This window comes from Thalia democratica, chromosome 3 (assembly GCF_965202585.1).
Source record: "Thalia democratica chromosome 3, ktThaDemo2.hap1.1, whole genome shotgun sequence".
NCBI lineage: Eukaryota > Metazoa > Chordata > Thaliacea > Salpida > Salpidae > Thalia > Thalia democratica.
Window position 1 is genome coordinate 30,334,882 of NC_139167.1, and position 9,884 is coordinate 30,344,765.

General features: G+C 25.2%; 1 pseudogene; it reads left to right on the forward strand.

Moving 5' to 3' along the window:
• Window positions 1-7,714: 7,714 nt before the first annotated feature.
• Window positions 7,715-8,377, forward strand: LOC145832156 (ubiquitin-conjugating enzyme E2 D4 pseudogene; annotated as a pseudogene).
• Window positions 8,378-9,884: the final 1,507 nt, after the last annotated feature.

The window sequence follows — 9,884 nt, forward strand, 5'->3', positions numbered from 1 at the left end:
CTACCAATGTAAATATTATTTATTTATTTTTATATTTAACCTTGTTTTATTTCATATTAAAGTTTAGTACAATTTTAATTAGAAAAGTTTACATCAATACATGTTTATTCTTTTATATGGGATGTTGTTATTAAATTAAAATTCTAGTTTTATTTTTATTAAAAACTTTTCAAATTTATAGTAGTTTTTAAACACAATAATTTAGTTTCAATTAAAAATATCTAAACAAATTAAGAAAAAATAAAGCCTAATTAAATTAAAACTAATTACACTTATATAGGTTTATTATTTTTTTTATAAAATATGAAAGTTTTAATATAGTTTTTATTTAGTTATTTTAAGTTAGTATTTTTTATGTGCAAAATTGACCCTCCGTGCAAAACTGTCTGTCGTGCAAATTTAACCTTCCGTGCAAAATTGTAACTTGTGCAAAATTGAGCTTTCGTGCAAAAAAGTCTTCGTGCAATTTTGTGCCCGCGTGCAAACTAGTCTTCGTGCAAAAGTATCTTCGAGCATTTTTGTACACTCGTGCAATTTTGTACTCGTGCAATTTAGTCCCCACGTGCAATTTAGTAACCTTGTGCAATTTTGTCTTCGCGCAATTTAGACCCGTTCCCATTTTTATAACATCTGAATTTAAAGTTTGATCTTTTTTTGCTAATTTTTGCCATATTTTCCATACTTGCCTATAAATGATATTAATATAAAAAAAAAATTAGTTAATAATAATACATTTTATAACATTTACTTACGATTCTAATATGTTAAGTTTTAAGTTTTTGTCCCTGTTAAGATAGTTTAAAAAATTGTTTTGGCTTTTGTTATGGGCTTTTACAATATGGCTCTTTATTTCTATAGAAGGAACTATTACAAAATGAAATTTTAATATTATTAGTTTTTTAGATATTTTTTAGTTTTGACATTAGTTTTCTTCTAATACCTATTAAATGTACCTTAGTATTGTTGTTTATCACAATTAAAGAGATGAGTAAGTTAAACTTAACAAATTCCTCACATAGTTTTTTTATTGAATTCTAAAATGTTATGTACATGGTTAAGTAGAAAAAGCATATCATATTCTTATACATTTATTAATTTTAAATGTTTTTGAAACAAGGTGCATACATACTTGTTATTAAATCTACCAAAAGTTAGTATTAAATCAATATTTTATATTTTTAATATTATAAGTAAGATAAGAATTCACAACCACGTTTTACCTTTTTATTAATAAGAAACTATTTAGTTTGTAAGTATAAAGCTAAATAAATCAGAATTGCAAAAAAGCCTGGAAATTTGAAAAACCTTTAGTTAGACAATTTAGTCTTAAATAATCTGGAAAAAACTAGAACTTATGAAATTATGAATAATAACCTGGTTAAACTAAAAATATTGAACCTAAATCACATTAAAACATGATTTTTAAATAGTTTCTATATTTAAAACAATGGAATTTAGATTAAATAAAAAACTGTAAAAAAATGCAAGGAATTGTTTTTTTGAGTAAAAGAATTTTTATGAAATCACAACTAAGTTAACATTACAGTATCTTATATTTTCAAACCATTCCAGACAGTTATTTACCTTAAATGAAAATTTGTACTGAAAATAAACTTAAATTTCATCTTCTAAACAGGGTTGCCACATGCTCAGGAAAAGTCAGGGAAAACGTTTAAAAATGACAATGTCAGGAAAAGCCAGGAAAAAGTGGGGGGTTTTGAAAAAAAGTCAGGAAATTTGAAAAAATTTAAAATAAAGTCAGATTTTGGCAGTTTAAATTTGCAAATTTCCTTATTTTCCAAAGCCTATAAATGGAAAAAAATTAATTAAAAATCCTTTAAATTCAGAATAAAATTCCAAAATTTTCCTAGAAATTTGAAATATTATTTATTTTCCAATGCCTTCATCTGGTATAAATTAGTAAAATATCCTTAATAAAACTGCAAAGTTTTTCTATTAACATAATGAACAAGTACATTATTGTTTTAAGGTTTAAATTGTAAAAATTCCTTATATGTCATTTGGTTTATTTAGATACATTTATGCTAGGAAATGTTAAAAACTTGTGTCTTTTTTCAGACAAGCTGTGTTTATAAGGTAATAATACAAGTATTTTCCTGACATATCTGTTTATTGCAACTGAATCAATCATACACAGATGGTTCAAGTGATGTAATGAAAGTTTGATGATTTAATTCAGCAAAAAAACTGCTGTTTTAACCTGTATAAAAATTAGACTGAAAGCTATGTATAGTTTCAAGTGTTAGGTTATGTATTTTAGATTAAGTTTAATTAATTTAAGAGTCTAATTTAGAAAAAGTCAGGCAATTTGTCTCAGCCTGATCTGTAGCAACCATGTCTTAAACTGGAAAAAAAATCAGAAAATCTGGAAAAAATGTTAAAAAAACCTTTGGCAACCTTAATAGATACAAAAAAAATATTACTGAATTCTACAAAAAAGTAAAAAAAAAAGGCTTTTGTATTCAAGTGTGATTTTTATTAAATATTTTTGAAATGGTAGTAAAATACTTGAAAAACAAAACAAAAAAACTATCTTTTCAAAATTATTTAAAATTCTCTTAATATTTATCTCACTGACCAAATAAATTTATGATTATTACAAGTTTACCCTTTTATTGATTTTCCTTTGTTATTTACTTTGTTTTGTAACACAAGACAACCTTTAAATACGTCAGGGTTGCATTACTTACACTCAAGATATTAAGATATGCGCAAATTTTTGTATCATGCTCAGGGTCTATAAAACTTTAGAGAGTTTTGACTCTTATCATAAATTCTTGGATACCATTTCTAAAGTTAATATTTTTCTTTCTCAATTATTATTTTCTATTTTATTATTAGTTGCTGGTTAATAATTCTGTATTTTTTAATATTTAACCTGGAAAGAAAGTACTTTTTTTTTGTGCTCAAATTATTTATTCATATTTTTCCATAAACTCTGGCTAGTTTAATGAAGGTCATAGTAGATTTTGGTCATCCAAACTAGCTTTTTGTCTTAGGAGTTCTAAGAATGATATATGTACAATTTCTAATGTAAAACTTTATTTTTTATATTATAAATTATACTAATATTAAGGACTGTATACAATTTTTTTAAAGTAAAATGTAGCACCTAATATGAACGATACTATTTTTAGTAAAAAGCATTCATGAGTTATAAATATTTAATTTTTGATGAAAATTCAAAGAAATAAGTGCAACAAACAGTTTAGAAAAACTGCTCTTAGTTTTTTAGTTTTTACTTTATTTTATAGTCTATGATGGATATTATAAGATGCACTAATATTATTCAAGATATAAAAAGTAATAACTTTTTTTATTAGTTTATAAACTATTTTAAAGTGATAATTAAATCAATTTAAAAAAAAAGTAGATTAAAAATTCTTTAACTTATAGCAGGGCTCCAACACATTAGGGTGCTCAGGATATTCTAAAACTTTATAAAATCATCTGATGACTCAGGATGTTTCAGGATATTTTAAATTTTCTTAAACTCAAGATAACTTAAGACAGTTCTGAAAATCTCTGGGTAGTTTTAAGAGTTTTTAAAATCTCAGGACAATTTTATTCATGATCTAGAAAATGATTTAGTTGATACAGTTTCAATATTTAGATGTTTTTATGTAACCAGTTATGTTTAAAAACATTATTTATAATGATTTTAAAAAGCTTATAAAGAATTTCTAGCCCTGGGGATAGTTCTTCAGTGTTCTTATAAATAACTTGTTTTTGTGTAAATCTGATATTAATGTTATAGTGATTTCATTTTCTTGAGGTCATAATTTGAAACTTACACATGGTATTGTTGACTTAGTGATAAAGAGCAAACAAATAAATAAATTTAAAAGGTTCTAAGAATAATAAATGGTAGTTTTAAAACTTACATAAGATATTCTGGAGTTGGTGATGAAAAACAAAAAAAAGTTCTTAAGTGTTTTTAGTAGTAGTTTTGAAACTTTGAAAGGGTCCATAGCTTTTTTCAATTTCTTTAAAAGGGTTTTGTGATAAAAAGTTTGGGAAACTCTTATATAGACTATCATTAATCTAAAAGTAAATTAAAAAATCATTTAATAGCAGGGTTGCCACACGATAGGGTACTCATGATAACTCTGGATGTTTTAAAATTCTAGTAAATCTCAAGATGACTCAGAGTAACTCAGAATATTTTTTTAATTTAGAATGCTCCAAGATAGTTCCAAGTTTTTTGAAAATCTCAGGACAAATTTTTATCTAGATCTAAAATGTGATTTAATTGATTGATCCAGTTTAATCATATTGTTGTTTTATATTGAATTTTTTTTTAATGCATTATTTTTAATATTTTTTTTTTAAATCTTGCGGCTGGTTTCTCAGTATACTTATAAAAAACTTAGTAATATTTGTTTTAAATCTGAAATAAATATTGAGCATGATTTGAGTTTGTTTCTACAAGTGAATATGTTATGTTGTAAAATTAAAGTGACAATAGAATTTTTTTTTTCTATTTTATATTATGTTAATTGTTGACTAATATATTTAGTAAGAAATATCCATGTTTTTTTTTTTATCTCAATTGATTTAAAACTTAGACGGTAAATTATTGAAAAGAGTATTTCTAATACAGTTAGTGAACATGTACTGAACATACCTTAAGTTTGCCAAAAAACCTGTAATCCCAGAAAAACTTGGAGTTTGACAATTTAAGCTAAAAAAATTGGAAAAACACGGAATTTGTAAAATTTTGAAAGTAAACTGGAATTTTAAACAATTTTACATGTAATTAGTAAAATTTTAATTAGACAAAGAAATCTTTCTGAGAGATAAGAATTTTTTGACATCATTAAAAACTTTTTATATTAATAAATACATTTAACAGCTTTAAAAAATCTTTTAAATGTCATTACACTATCTATAACAGATTTTAAACTTAAACTTAAATTTTAACTAAAAATAGACCCTATCCCGTATAATTTTTAAAAACCTGGAAAAAAATTTGAAAACCTTGTAAAAGTTTGCCTAAAACATTTAGCAACCCTGATACATACACATGCATTTCTTCCTTGTAATTATTAAAAAATAATCATGAGGTATGAGTAATGTGCGCCAATATTTTTCTAAAGATCAATTAAAAAAACTCAGATGATGCAGTACAGTTTAAAGTCACTCAGAGAATAGAAAAGATTTTTGAATCAAAGAGGGGCAACCCTATTAAAGTAAAAGTTTGTTTACTATTATTTTCAATGTAGAAAAATTAGATTATAAAAAAATAATTTTTGAGACATGTTATTAGTTAAGCTAACTATTTTTTGACTAGAAAATAATTTTGTTGTCACCTAAATCCTACTTGATATGATAAAAAATTATTGAAATATATGATAAGTATGATTTTTACTTAATGTTTTACTAAGTTTTTGAGATACTTCTTCGTAAAGAAATTTATACAAGTTAGAAATTAAAAGTTACATTAATATATATACTAAGTTTTATAAAAAAAAACTAAAAAATTAATAAAAATATCTTAAGCTTATTCATAATTGTAGCTAAGGGGGTAGCTGTCTAAATTGTATTAGTGCACAAAATTGCACGAAAATACTTTTGCACGAGTAGATAAAATTGCACTAAAATAAATTGCGCGAAGACCTTTTTGCACGAGCAGACATTTTGCACGGGTTATTTTTCACTCTTTAATCTTTTTATGAATCTAATTAAAATATATATTCTTTTTTTTTACTATAACTATTATCCTTAACCCTTACCCTCAGTCGGTAAGTTTATATTATTATTTCTTTTTTAGTTTTTCTATTTTTTTTACTATCACTTTTTTGCTCTCGTGCTAAAATTTAACTAGTGTTAAATTGACTCTTAGTGCAACAACGACTTCGTGCAATATTGTTCCCTAGTGCAATGTTGTCTTTGTGCTATTAAGACCCGTTCCCGGTTTGAGGAGCTGTCAGATTTTCAGATCTAAAAAGTACTAAACTACAACTATTAAGAACTGCTAAATTTTCTGAATGATTATATAGTTAAGACAAATAAGGTTCTTAATCAGCAATATACTTCAAATGTAACTGTATTTTAACTTTGCACTTTTCAAAACTCTGTTTTAGCTAACAGAGGATTTATAGCTTAGGAAAACAATTAAAACAGGTTAAAATAAATTTTCACAATTCGAGTTTAGTGTCTATCTTAAATAGTTCTGATAAACTTAAACATTTATTTTCATACCTAATTTTTAAGATGAATTTAAAGGCTATTATTTTTATATAATTATAACATTTATCTGTAATAAAACATTGATTTGCTACTTATTATATCTTTAAAAAAGGTTTTTATATAAATAAACAATTCAAAGGTAAAAATATAAAAAGTATTTCAATATCTTTAGTTATTTTTTACATTATATATGTTGAGTTTTTTCTCACTAAATTTTATAAGATAACAATAAATTGCAGATTACGTGAAGAATATAATTTTAACGGGATAATTAAATTGTGCATATATGTATGGTAAGTTGTTTATTTTTACAGATTTTTTGGTATTCAGCTTAATAAAGTTGTGTTTCTGATATATCATAAAAACCCTATTTACAAAATTTTATATGATTTAAAGAAAATTTCACCATGGCATCTACCGATTTTTTAACCCTAATGCAAAATGTATGGGATCTAAAATTGCAACCATTGAGTTTTAAGCTATTTTTTTTACATGTGGCAAAATGCCACACAAACATACAATAAACAATTTTAAACAACTAAAAAATTTATGGTGGAATTTCTAGTTTTAAGAAAAAAAAAACTGGAAAATTAACTAACAATTACAGAAAGTGATAAAACCACATAAAATCAAAAAATACACTGTACAGTTTTTAGATAACTTTAAGTCTTACACAAAATAGATAATCTTGCAGATGTTTAGAAAATTTGGTTAGTGTAAAAGTTATTCTGAAATTTGGTTAATTTATTCAACTTTGCAATTCGTTCTTTTTTTTATTTTTTAAACGTTGTGTTTGATTGACCAGCCGTTTATTTATATTACTGGATAAAATCGAAAAAAAATAAGTACTCTTCTTATTAATTTAAATAAATTGCATTAATGATGAGAAGTAAGTTTCTCAAAAAAACAACCTAAATAATTTAAGTAAATGTTTTTGCCTGCAGTTTCAGGTTTTATGTAGAAATAGTATCTATAAGTCCCTAAAACAGTTTATTCTTTAAAAACGCTCTTACTTTTGTAGCAACTTTTGTAGCTGGAGATGCAAATATTTAGAAACACGTGCTCTGTGTAAACATTATCACCAGACAAACGCTAGATTTTATGAGGCTGGAGGTTAATCATATATATATTGACGGTGTTTTGGCTTTAGTATGTATTTGTTTGGTGTTAGTATTTAGCAACTTTTCATACACAAATTTTTCGGTTGCGACTGACTGAAGAGTTTCAATGAGAAGTCTTAGTCTATCGAAAGCTTTTGATGTGATAATCCAAGTTGTATGATCAAACCTTTTCTAACTTGAGCTTTTCTCACGGCATACAGAAGTCCATACTTAGGCTCTGTATTTTTTCATTGATGTTATTTTCAATACAGGAGTAAGAATTTAATTGTACTTTATAGTATGAACTAAGTAAAAAACTCTAATATTTTATTTTTCCAAATAATTTATCTTCTAATATTATTTTTATACAATATGCAGCTTTTGTTTAAATAATTATTAATATGTCATCCGATCAAATAAACATAAACGAAATTAAAGACAAACTCAACCAGTTAGAGTTGGTAGAAGCAGATTCTGCTGCTAAAACTGAGAGCGCTTCGGTTAATGATCAACAAAGTGAATCATCTTTGGATGCTTACAAAAAGTCGGTGCAATGCAAAAGCGTAAGAAATGTTTTTTCAAGTAGTTATCCATGGAGTACTATCCTTGCATCAAAAAGACTTAAGAGAGAGCTCGAAGAATTTAAATTAAGCTCACCAACTGACATAAGCGCTAACATGAAAGAAGACAACTTGTTTGAATGGGAAGGGGTGATTCATGGACCTCCAGACACTCCTTATGAAGGCGGAAAGTTTTTATTGAACTTCAAGTTCACTACGGATTATCCGTTCCAGCCACCAAAGGTTACTTTCAAGACCAAAATATACCACTGCAATATAAACAGCGATGGTTATATAAGCTTAGATGTTCTTGGTTCTAAATGGGCCTCAGGTATGACTGTACGAACAACATTGCTGTCAATTCAGTCGTTTCTCACCGACTGCAACCCTGAAGACTGTCTTGTGCCAGAAATAGCAGCTCAGTACGTCAACAATCGCGAAGAACACGATAGAATTTGCAGGGAATGGACACAGAAGTACGCAACAGAAGAATCTGACTTTTAGTGAACTTTTGAACGAAGTACTGTGACTTATTTGAACATTTTTATTTTATAATACGTTATGTAGTCTAAAATGTAATATGTTCCTAAGTTGAGTAGTATTTCGATAGAATAAACTTTAGACAAAATAAAAACAGTTTCTATTTATATACGGGTAGTTGTAAACAAGGTTGCTTAAAATTAAGTACATTTAGTAATAATTATAAGTCCATTTTTTTAGTCGAAATTTTATTCTTCAGTCGCTTAATGCGATATTCATATACCCGAAATGGCGATTGTCGTTAAAATTTTAACAAGTTTTAAGTTTTGCTTAGATTTGGTTTTACTTTAAACTTTACTTTAAGTTTGTAAAATATTCTTGATTAAATAAATTAGAAAAATAAGATAAGATAAGACTAAACCATCGTTAAACATACCAAAATCTATAACATAAATACGACATAAAATAATTTTCCAATATATTAACATTTAAAAGTTCATTTTCTTTGCATTGCTAGAAATATAATTTATTGTTTGTGTTTGTAAAAGAAGAGTCAGGCAGTTAGTTCAATTTTTTTTTAACCTTTTTAAAATCATATAAAGTAATCTATAGTAAATGATAAGAAGTAAAGCAACAAACATTAATTACTGAATTAGTAAATTGATATACAGATTTAAATTGAAATGCCACAAAATTCTGTATACTTATTATTTAATTATAGATTAAGGTAATTTAAGTTATGGAAACTTAATTACTTAACTTGATTAAGGTTAATATATACTTATAAAATTTTTAAATCTAAATTATAACATAAGTAAAGTTAGATACAAATTAAAATAACTAATTGAGATAAAAAAAAAAAAGATTTAAACCACTTACACGCAGAAACAAAAGAAACCAACAAAAAAAATCTAAAAAAGTTTAACTATAACCTATTTAACTAATTATAAACACAATGATTGACTAAATTTGATGAATTAATGAAAAGCTTATCATAAGAAACAAGGTATAAAACCTAACAATAAAAATTTGATAGTTTAAAATATTTTTTAGTTATTCGGACAGAAAGGGATTTAAAATTTATCTTTCAAAAGTTTAAAGCATTTTGACCAAAAACATAAACTTTTTGACATCCAAATCTAGTCTTTTTTAAATTCTCTTTTATTACTTTTTATATTTTATTGTGTAAGAATCCTTAGAATAGATTCACAAATAACTGTAAATTATACTGACAAATTGTGGCTGTTTAGTTGTTGTATGAAGATTTCAATCAGCAAGTAGAAACTCATATACTTAAGTATTGTACTTTAAATTTTAACTAACAATAAAATTCAGTATTCAGAATCTAAAATCTATTTCATTGGAACATTAAAAGTTCTGTTTTTGAAATATTTCGTAGAACTTTTTATTTTTTTTTAATTACAAAACTTTAGTTATTTATTAAATGTTGTATGTATACAAGAAATGAGAAATTTTTTTTAGCACACTACGCTACACTTTACATAAATATGTTAATGTAATTAATATAAAG